Consider the following 9,429-nt stretch of genomic DNA (forward strand, 5'->3'; position numbering starts at 1 on the left):
GTCCTCCACTCGTTACCTGTATTAATGGCACCTGTTTGAACTTTTTATCAGTATAAAAGACACCTGTCCACAACCTCAAACAGTCACACTCCAAACTCCACTATGGCCAAGACCAAAGAGCTGTCAAAGGACACCAGGAACAAAATTGTAGACCTGCACCAGGCTGGGAAGACTGAATCTGCAATAGGCAAGCAGCTTGGTTTGAAGAAATCAACTGTGGGAGCAATTATTAGGAAATGGAAGACATACAAGACCACTGATAATCTCCCTCGATCTGGGGCTCCACGCAAGATCTCCCCCCGTGAGGTCAAAATGATCACAAGAATGGTGAGCAAAAATCCCAGAACCACACGGGGGACCTAGTGAGTGACCTGCAGAAAACTGGGACCAAAGTAACAAAGCCTACCATCAGTAACACACTACGCCGCCAGGGACTCAAATCCTGCAGTGCCAGACGTGTCCCCCTGCTAAAGCCAGTACATGTCCAGGCCCGTCTGAAGTTTGCTAGAGAGCATTTGGATGATCCAGAAGAAGATTGGGAGAATGTCATATGGTCAGATGAAACCAAAATATAACTTTTTGGTAAAAACTCAACTCGTCGTGTTGAACACCATACCTACTGTGAAGCATGGGGGTGGAAACATCATGCTTTGGGGCTGTTTTTCTGCAAAAGGACCGGGAAGACTGATCTGTGTAAAGGAAAGAATGAATGGATGGGACCATGTATCGTGAGATTGAGTGAAAACCTCCCTCCATCAGCAAGGGCATTGAAGATGAAACATGGCTGGTTCTTTCAGCATGACAATGATCCCAAACACACCACCTGGGCAACGAAGGAGTGGCTTTGTAAGAAGCATTTCAAGGTCCTGGAGCGGCCTAGCCAGTCTCTAGATCTCAACCCCATAGAAAATCTTTGGAGGGAGTTGAAAGTCCGTGTTGCCCAGCAACAGTCCCAAAACATCACTGCTCTAGAGGAGATCTGCATGGAGGAATGAGCCAAAATACCAGCAACAGTGTGTGAAAACCTTGTGAAGACTTACAGAAAACGTTTGACCTCTGTCATTGCCAACAAAGGGTATATAACAAAGTATTGGGATAAACTTTTGTTATTGACCAAATACTTATTTGACCAAAGATTTTCTGAAGAATCTCAAGTATAAAATATATTTTGATTTGTTTAATACGTTTTTGGTTACTACATGATTCCATACATGTTATTTCATAGTTTTTGATGTCTTCACTATTATTCTACAATGTAGAAAAAGTAAAAATAAAGAAGAACCCTTGAATGAGTAGGTGTGTCCAAACCTTTGACTGGTACTGTGTATATATCTATATATGTGTACATTTTGTTGTTGTTGTTCCTCTGTAATACTACTAGCCCCATAGCAATTTTATGAAGTTGACTTCCCAACCTCATAACCAGTTACCAAGAAGCCATTTCAGGCTATCAATTAATTTAGAGTAGCTAGCTTGTCTAACAATTTTAGCTGTCATGCCTCCAGTCTGGAGGATACAGACAGCTCAAGAGTTATGCTTAGATATGCTGAAAAATAAACATACTGTAGACATAGAATGAAGCATAATGATTATGGTTCTAGATTGCAGGAAAAAGGTGTCTCAGGTGTTTGAAAAATTTTCCATTTTCCATTTTAAGGACGGGACACCTAGCCCCCTCCAGAACCCCCCCATCCTCACATACATTATGCCCCCTCAGATTTTGGGGCTGCATGACGCCCCTGCTCTGCAGAGAGTATAAACACACTCAAAGATACACACATGCACTCACATACAGAAACACTTATCTTCACTCGTTCTTCTTTAATTGATTTATTTTAGATTTAACCTTTAACCTTTATTTTACTTCTCCAGTGTGTGAAGAAACTAATTCCGTTTTTCTCTAATCAGAGGTCAACCTGTCAGTCACACTGCATTTTGGCTACCTCCGGACCGGTGCCACTGCTCCTCTCTCACATCTGTGTGCTGTAACATGATCTGCTGATCCCATTGGCTGACCTATGGCCCCAAACCCTTGGTCAAGGAAGTCCCACTTCCTGTTGTGGGCACTAAGTGTGAAGTAGCAAAAGACCCCAACCTTGTTTGACGCCATCTTTCCCCCACGAGGGAGCGAGTGCACATCCTGCAAAATGCAAATCACCCCTCATTGTTCCTCGCTATGCTCGCCACCTCAGTTGTGAGATGCCATCATAGCAGGTGGCTAAATCTTAGCACAATTCCTGGAGCCAGTCAGCTGTTTGAGCTCCTATTAACATATCGTGATAATCCCTGGAAAGCTGTGAACAATCACGTATCGAGGGGCAGGGGCGCCGGGGAGACAACAGGGTCGCCCTGGGGGTCCAACAAAGTTGTTCCAGATCCTACTGCTGCCACCACAAATACCCAAATGTAAAGTCATCCGGCCTGGATCTGGGCTGTGGAGGCCACTATCTGACAGTGATTGGCTCACACAGACAGGATGTGAGTGCCTCAACTCAGACCTGTCTGCCCTACCTTTACCAACCTAAGCGCAGGGCTCACCCAGTGTTACATCCCCAATCCGTGCCTGTGGAAGGATATTTGACACATTGGCAATTAACAGGCTGGGCCTGAACTTTTACTGTGACCCAGTTTGGGAGAGTAAAGAATACTACATGTCTATGCACTTTCTCAGCTGTAAGTGTTGGCCCTTGATTCTGAATGTTCCAAAAAGGAACCTACCCTAGAGTCAGTATAGAGTCTATAGTGTCTTTAAGAAGTGCCTATTAGAGATAGCTATGACTTTCTCTTTGCATAGGTTTTATTTCACTAAGACACTGGATACACAGGAAAGAAGCAAAGATCAATGACTTAAACTATATGTCGGGTTGTCAGCATTTTTATTTTAAACCTATTTTAAACCTACCAGAAATTGTTTTTACCTCTGGTCCTTGCAACCCCCCTCATTGAGTTGTTGATGGTGAATATGGGAGAATTGAGGAGAAACAAAGTTGACTTTATCTTCAGGGCATTTTCTGGATGCCAACCCCTTTCCTTTCACTGACACAGATATGATGTGAAAAGATAAATGGCTTGCCATCAGGACTTTCCTGATATGCGTCTGTCATGGTCTGTCTCCAATTGAAAATCTCCACCCTACCGTACAGTATATCCTCCCTCTTGAAACACAACTCTGATCTGCAAACCCATCCCACTAAGCAGAGAGTATACATCGTATCCGACCCAACGTTTCCCACTGTATACATCTAGGCCTAATGGTCATAACCACCATTCCCTCTGTGTCCTCTATTTTCCAGATCTTTGAATCATTTGGTTCCATCAGCATGACCTGCCGATTAATTCCTCTCACAGCTCACGGCATGTGTACATAGTCCAGGCAGCCAGGCTCCAGAGCCCAGACCTGGTGGCATTCTGTGCGACCCTAGCATGCCCCAGATACCTCCACTCTGTACTTCTACTCTGACCTCTACTCCCGTCCCCTGCCCTCTCCTCCCAGTCACAACACCTTTTTTGTTTACATCTGCCGAGGAACACCATGCCTCCACGTTGCTTTGTTAAACACATGTAATCTCACCAAGAAAAAGAGCGAGGGAGAGAAAAAGAGACAAAAAAGGAGGGAGAAGAGGGTGAGAGTTCCCAGAGCCCTAAAGATGTCAGGAATTGTTGACGCTAGTGGCAAGGTTGTTTTGGCTCACCTGGATAGCGACTGGGGGTGGAGATCTGATTGATGGTTGGGGCTATGGCCGAGGCCTATCTAGATGCTAAGCTCTGTGATGTGGGTCAGAGCCATACTCTCACTGACTCATCTCTAGACAGCTCACTGTTTCAGCCCCATTGTCACGATCGTCATAATGATTGGACCAAGGCATATATTCCACATATTTTAATTAATAGAAACTCACCAAACAAGCTCAAACGAAACGTGAAGCTACTGGTGTGCACACAGGCAACTATCTGTAGACAAGATCCCACAAAGCACAATGAGGAAATGGCTACCTAAATATGATCCCCAATCAGAGACAACGATAAACAGCTGTCTCTGAATGGGAACTATACCAAGCCAACATAAACCATTAATCACCTAGATGACCCACCCTAGTCACTATCACGCCCCAACAAACAGAGAATAAGCAGCTCTCTATGGTCAGAACGTGACAGTACCCCCCCCAAAGGTGCGGACTCCGACCGCAAAACCTGACTCAATAGGGGAGGGTCCGGGTGGGCATCTACCGTCGGGGGGCGGTTCCGGTGCGGGGCGAAGTACCCACTCTGCTCGCAGATGCAACGTCTTCCTCCATGGTGGCTCTGGTGCGGGGATCATCGCAGGAGGAACCGGCCCGTGTGTTGTCGCCGGAGGCACCGGACCGTAGTTCGTCGCCGGAGGCTCCGGACCGTGGATCATCGCAGGAGGCTCTGGACCGCCAACCATTGCTGGAGACTCTGGACCGCCGACCGTCGCTGGAGGCTCTGGACCGCCGACCGTCGCAGGAGGCTCAAGACTGCAGACCTTCTCAGGAGGTTCCGGGCTGTGGACCGGCTTAGGAGGTTCCGGACTGTAGACTGTCTCAGGAGGTTCTGGACTGTGGACCTTCTCAGGAGGTTCCGGACTGTAGACCGTCTCAGGAGGTTCCGGACTGTGGACCGGCTTAGGAGGTTCTGGACTGTGGACCGTCTCAGGAGGTTCCGGACTGTGGACCGGCTTAGGAGGTTCCGGACTGTGAACCGTTGTTGGAGGTTTCGGACTGTGGACCATCGTTGGAGATTCCGGACTGTGGACTGTTGTTGGAGGTTCCGGTCTGTGAAACGTCGCCGGAAGCTCTGGACTGGAAACTGTCGCCGGAAGCTCTGGACTGGGAACTGTCGCCGGAAGCTCTGGACTGTGGAGGCACACTGTAGGACTGATGCGTGGGACCGGTACAGGTGGCACCTGGCTGATGACACACACCTCAGGGCGAGTGCGGGGAGGAGGCACAGGACATACTGGACTGTGGAGGTGCACTGCAGGCCTGATGCGTGGGACCGGTACAGGTGGCACCGGACTGATGACACGCACCTCAGGGCGAGTGAGGGGAGGAGGCACAGGACTTACTGGAATGTGGAGGCACACTGGAGGCCTGATGCGTGGGACCGTTACAGGTGGCACCGGGCTGGTGACACGCACCTCAGGGCGAGTGCGGGGAGGATACACAGGATGTACTGGACTGTGAAGTCGCACTGGAGACACAGTACGTATGGCCGGCGAAGGATATACTGGGCCGTGGAGGCGCACTGGAGGTCTGGAGCGTAGAGCTGGCACAACGCGCCCTGGCTGGATGCTCACTTTAGCCCGGGCAAGTGTAGGGCTGTGAAGGCACACTGGCGATCCAGTGCGTAGAGCCGGCGCAGGATATCCTGGACCAAGGAGACGTACTGGAGACCAGGAGCGCTGAGTCGGCACAACCTGTCCTGGCTGGATGCTCCCTTTCGCACGGCAAGTGCGAGGAGCTGGCACAGAACGCACCAGGCTGTGGATGGCACTGGAGACACATTGCGTATCTCCGCAAAACATGGTGCCTGACTAGTCCCACGCTCCTCACAGGGACTGTGTTGCTCCAGACACCAAAACATCCACTCTCCTTCATCACTCCCCTCAACTATCTCACAATACTCCTCGCTCAGTCTATCCCAATATTCCTCTTCGCTCTCAGACTCGCCCCTCGGCTTCGCCGACCAACCCATGTTCCCCCTCAAACATTTTTTTGGGGGCTGCCTCTCATGCTTGCGTCTTGGTTGCGAACCCCGGAGTCGTCGTTGATCCTCCTTTGTTACATCCGTCTGCTTCCCCGGCAGGCTTTCATACCTCTCCAATACTTCCTCCCAAGTCCAGGCTATTCTCTCCTCAACCTCCTCTATAGACCAGTATGCCATCTCCTCCCGAGCATGCTGCTTGGTCCAGTTGTGGTGGGATCTTCTGTCACGATCGTCATAATGATTGGACCAAGGCACAGTGTGCGTAGAGTTCCACATATTTTAATTAATAGAAACTCAAACGAAACGTGACGCTATTGGTGTGCACTCAGGCAACTATCTGTAGACAAGATCCCACAAAGTACAATGAGGAAATGGCTACCTAAATATGATCCCCAATCAGAGACAACGATAAACAGCTGTTTCTGATTGGGAACTATACCAGGCAAACATAAACCATTAATCACCTAGATGACCCACCCTAGTCACTATCACGCCCCAACTAACAGAGAATAAACAGCTCTCTATGGTCAGGGCGTGACACCCATTGCTCGCTGAGGAAAACAGTCACAAGGTGCTGGGAATCCGAAGCGTGCGATGAGAAAGACATGAATGTGCCATGTGCAATATTTTATCTTATTAAAAAAAAACATTATTGGAAGAAGTGAAGAAAAAATGAGTCAAAGCATGGCAGAGGATGGAGGATAACATTCTCTGGAGGCCTAGGTATTTCCAGTTGGCTCAGGGAAGTGTAGCCTCTGGGTGAACAACTAAATGTCTTTGTCTCCTTAAAACAATGCCAGACATGCTGGGCTGAGCCAGAGGACATGCCATCGTAATGAAAAGTGTGTTGGTGTCAAGCAGCAGATGTCATTCGACATACACTTCAATACACAAACAATTGGAAGCAACACATTCAGGCGTTCTGTGAAAACAAACAGTGGAAACTTCAGGATAAGTGTCCGTATGTAGGTCAACGTGATAGCCGAATAGCAAGTCAAAGCTAGGTGTCAATACGGCCAACTTCAATAATATTGAGAACCGTCAAAGTGGGAATGTTTGTGGGAACAGACATGAAAAGGAGGTCCGTGTGCTTTTGCTTTTACGGCCCCTCCCTCCATAGTTTACATTATCATAATGAAAGTGGATTTAATCCTCATGTTTTTTTTGGTAACCAACATATCCAGCTGCTACCTACTGCAAATATTGTCCTTTTTCATGGTTATGATATCATTTTTTCCTAAGTAGCTTTTGTAAAAGATGCCTTTCTCTGTCAAGGGAAGCTATGTTGGCTTTTGGTCGGAGGTTAGTACCTGTGGATTATACAGTCCAATGTGACCGACTTCTCCCTCAGATGGGCACACAATAACCCCAAACTTCGACTTAGTACCCTGGAATAGGTTATTCAGTGAATTCACTGAAGAGTGCTCAATTCAATAAATTATTTTTGGAAATAACATCACTTTCCATATCTGCACTTTGTTCAGGCTGTATTTATAGACTTGTGGAAGGAATCTTGAAGGCCTGTGGATGTGTTTTTCTTCCTGCTTAAGCTACCATTGCCAACGGAGGTCTGGGGTGCTCTACAATGGACGATGAAACTGGACGGAGCTTGTGGGAGTCAGCAGACATCAAAAGTGTCTTGATCACAAAGGGAAAGGCAGACAAGAATACTGCCCATGGACACGAGGAGGGATCTTTCAAATACCTGGCTCTGGACAGATGTGGAGAAAGATCCAGGCAAATGCACTCACACAGGGGAGGGAAGCCTCATCTAGGCCTGTATTAAGTCTACTGCTCTCCATTCACAGGTCTATAAAATTCTCCCATTTCACCTTGGTTCTTCTAATTTTCACCATCAATTAGTACATATGGTGGAGGTTTTCATGGCCCAGGCAAGCCACTTCTACTGTATATACCTTTTGGCAGCATGCTTAGCCAAAATAGATTGCATAGTAGCCTATACAGGTTTACAGATGATATATGACCCTCTGTATACAATTTAACGACCATAGAAAGAGACTGAATAAAACATAATTCAAGCCAATGATGGCATAATGGGTGGACTGGCGGACACTGCGAGTGTACCCATAAGAGCAAAGCAGGAAGAAAAAGCAGGAAGTGTACCCATCAATATGTGCTGTGATTTGTTGATTCAACTCAACTGACGTTACAAAATGACATTCCATTGCATGAGCAAGAAGGGTTGGTTGCTTAGCAACAAAACTGAGGCATGCGCAACTATGGGTCAAAACAGACTGGGTTGGCTTGGATTGTTGATAGAAATGTAAGCTATATTTCGTCTCCACTGTTTATTGAAAACATAAATTTGCACAATGAGCACTTATTGTCTCTCAAATACATTGTTACAGTTGTTGGTTAACTAGCTAGTGAACTTTAGCCATATTAGCATTGAAATGAAATCAGTCAAAACACCTAAAAAAATACATGGTATCAATAACAAGATTAAACGAGCCACTTACAATTCCCCACATGGCAGTTTCTTGTCATTCTTGCTAGAAATCTGGCCATCCAGAATCACAACACGCTGACTTCTGCCCAATGGAAGCACAAACATAATTTCCGTGCAGTTCTATTCACTATAATTCTATGGTAATGACTTCACCAAACATTGAAGTCATTTGGGTAAGATGCCTTGCTGACCGAGCCCACACTATCTGACGACACAAACAAAGCAACAACCACCTTGCTTTAAGAGACTCAAAGACTTGCATCGATGGTCCTCCTAGCTTTTCCTGTTTGAATTCACTCTCTACAGTACCTACAACAAAGTCGACAAAGAGAGGACACTGTGTGTCTGTCCGTGGTGCACCAGTTCCCCCTCCAATCCAGCCCCACCCTCATCCTCATCTCCTGGAGGTAGACGCCGGAAGGCAAAAGTGCGACGGCGCGTCACTTACCACCTGTCCCGCGACAGAGGTGTTGAGGACAGTGAGTGGCTCTCTGACAGGCCCTATTGTCCTCACGCGGCCTGGGCGGTCTGGCTACAATTTGTCTGAGTCCTTCACCTGGAGACATGGGCCTCTAGCTCTCCGTTACCCTCCACCACTCCCTACCTGCAGTAACATGCTTGGGTCTATGCTTCCTTTCTGTGGCGGTTTGCTCTGTTGTTATTTCTTGGACAGTGGGATGGCCGGATGTGGCTACACAGAGGCCTTGTCAGCACTTACCTTGTCCCACAACATGGAACTAAGTGGACATGACTTGTAGGGACAGGAGATGTGGAGATATGTGTTTGCAGCTCGACTCAACCTTTCTTTCATTCTAACATGGGTCATTTTGTGGAACCATTGCGTATTGAGATGGTAAAAAGTACAGATTTAAGAGTTGTAGTATGCTTTCAAAGATGTGCAGTTATTCATTTAGTGCAGAGGCCAAAGTTCGTCATCTTTAGCATTAATCGTTAACATTACGCAACTATTATAGTTCTGGCATACCTCCTTATGCTCAGAGCAAACATTTACTGTAGATCTCTCAGTGGAGGTATGCAGGTGCATAGTTAACATGTGCAGGGGAAACGTTATCTTTAGCCTTTAATAATGAGGGGAATAGCACAGAACTGTTAGGCCAGAGGTCGATCACAGATGACACCCAGGTGCCAAATCACTCCCTGTCTTTTTACAACAGCACTCAAAACACCCGAGTGGGAACCAACATCAGTGCCAAAACACCAGTTACAACCTG

The sequence above is a fragment of the Oncorhynchus masou genome, chromosome 30 (assembly GCF_036934945.1).
Source record: "Oncorhynchus masou masou isolate Uvic2021 chromosome 30, UVic_Omas_1.1, whole genome shotgun sequence".
Classification (NCBI taxonomy): Eukaryota; Metazoa; Chordata; class Actinopteri; order Salmoniformes; family Salmonidae; genus Oncorhynchus; species Oncorhynchus masou.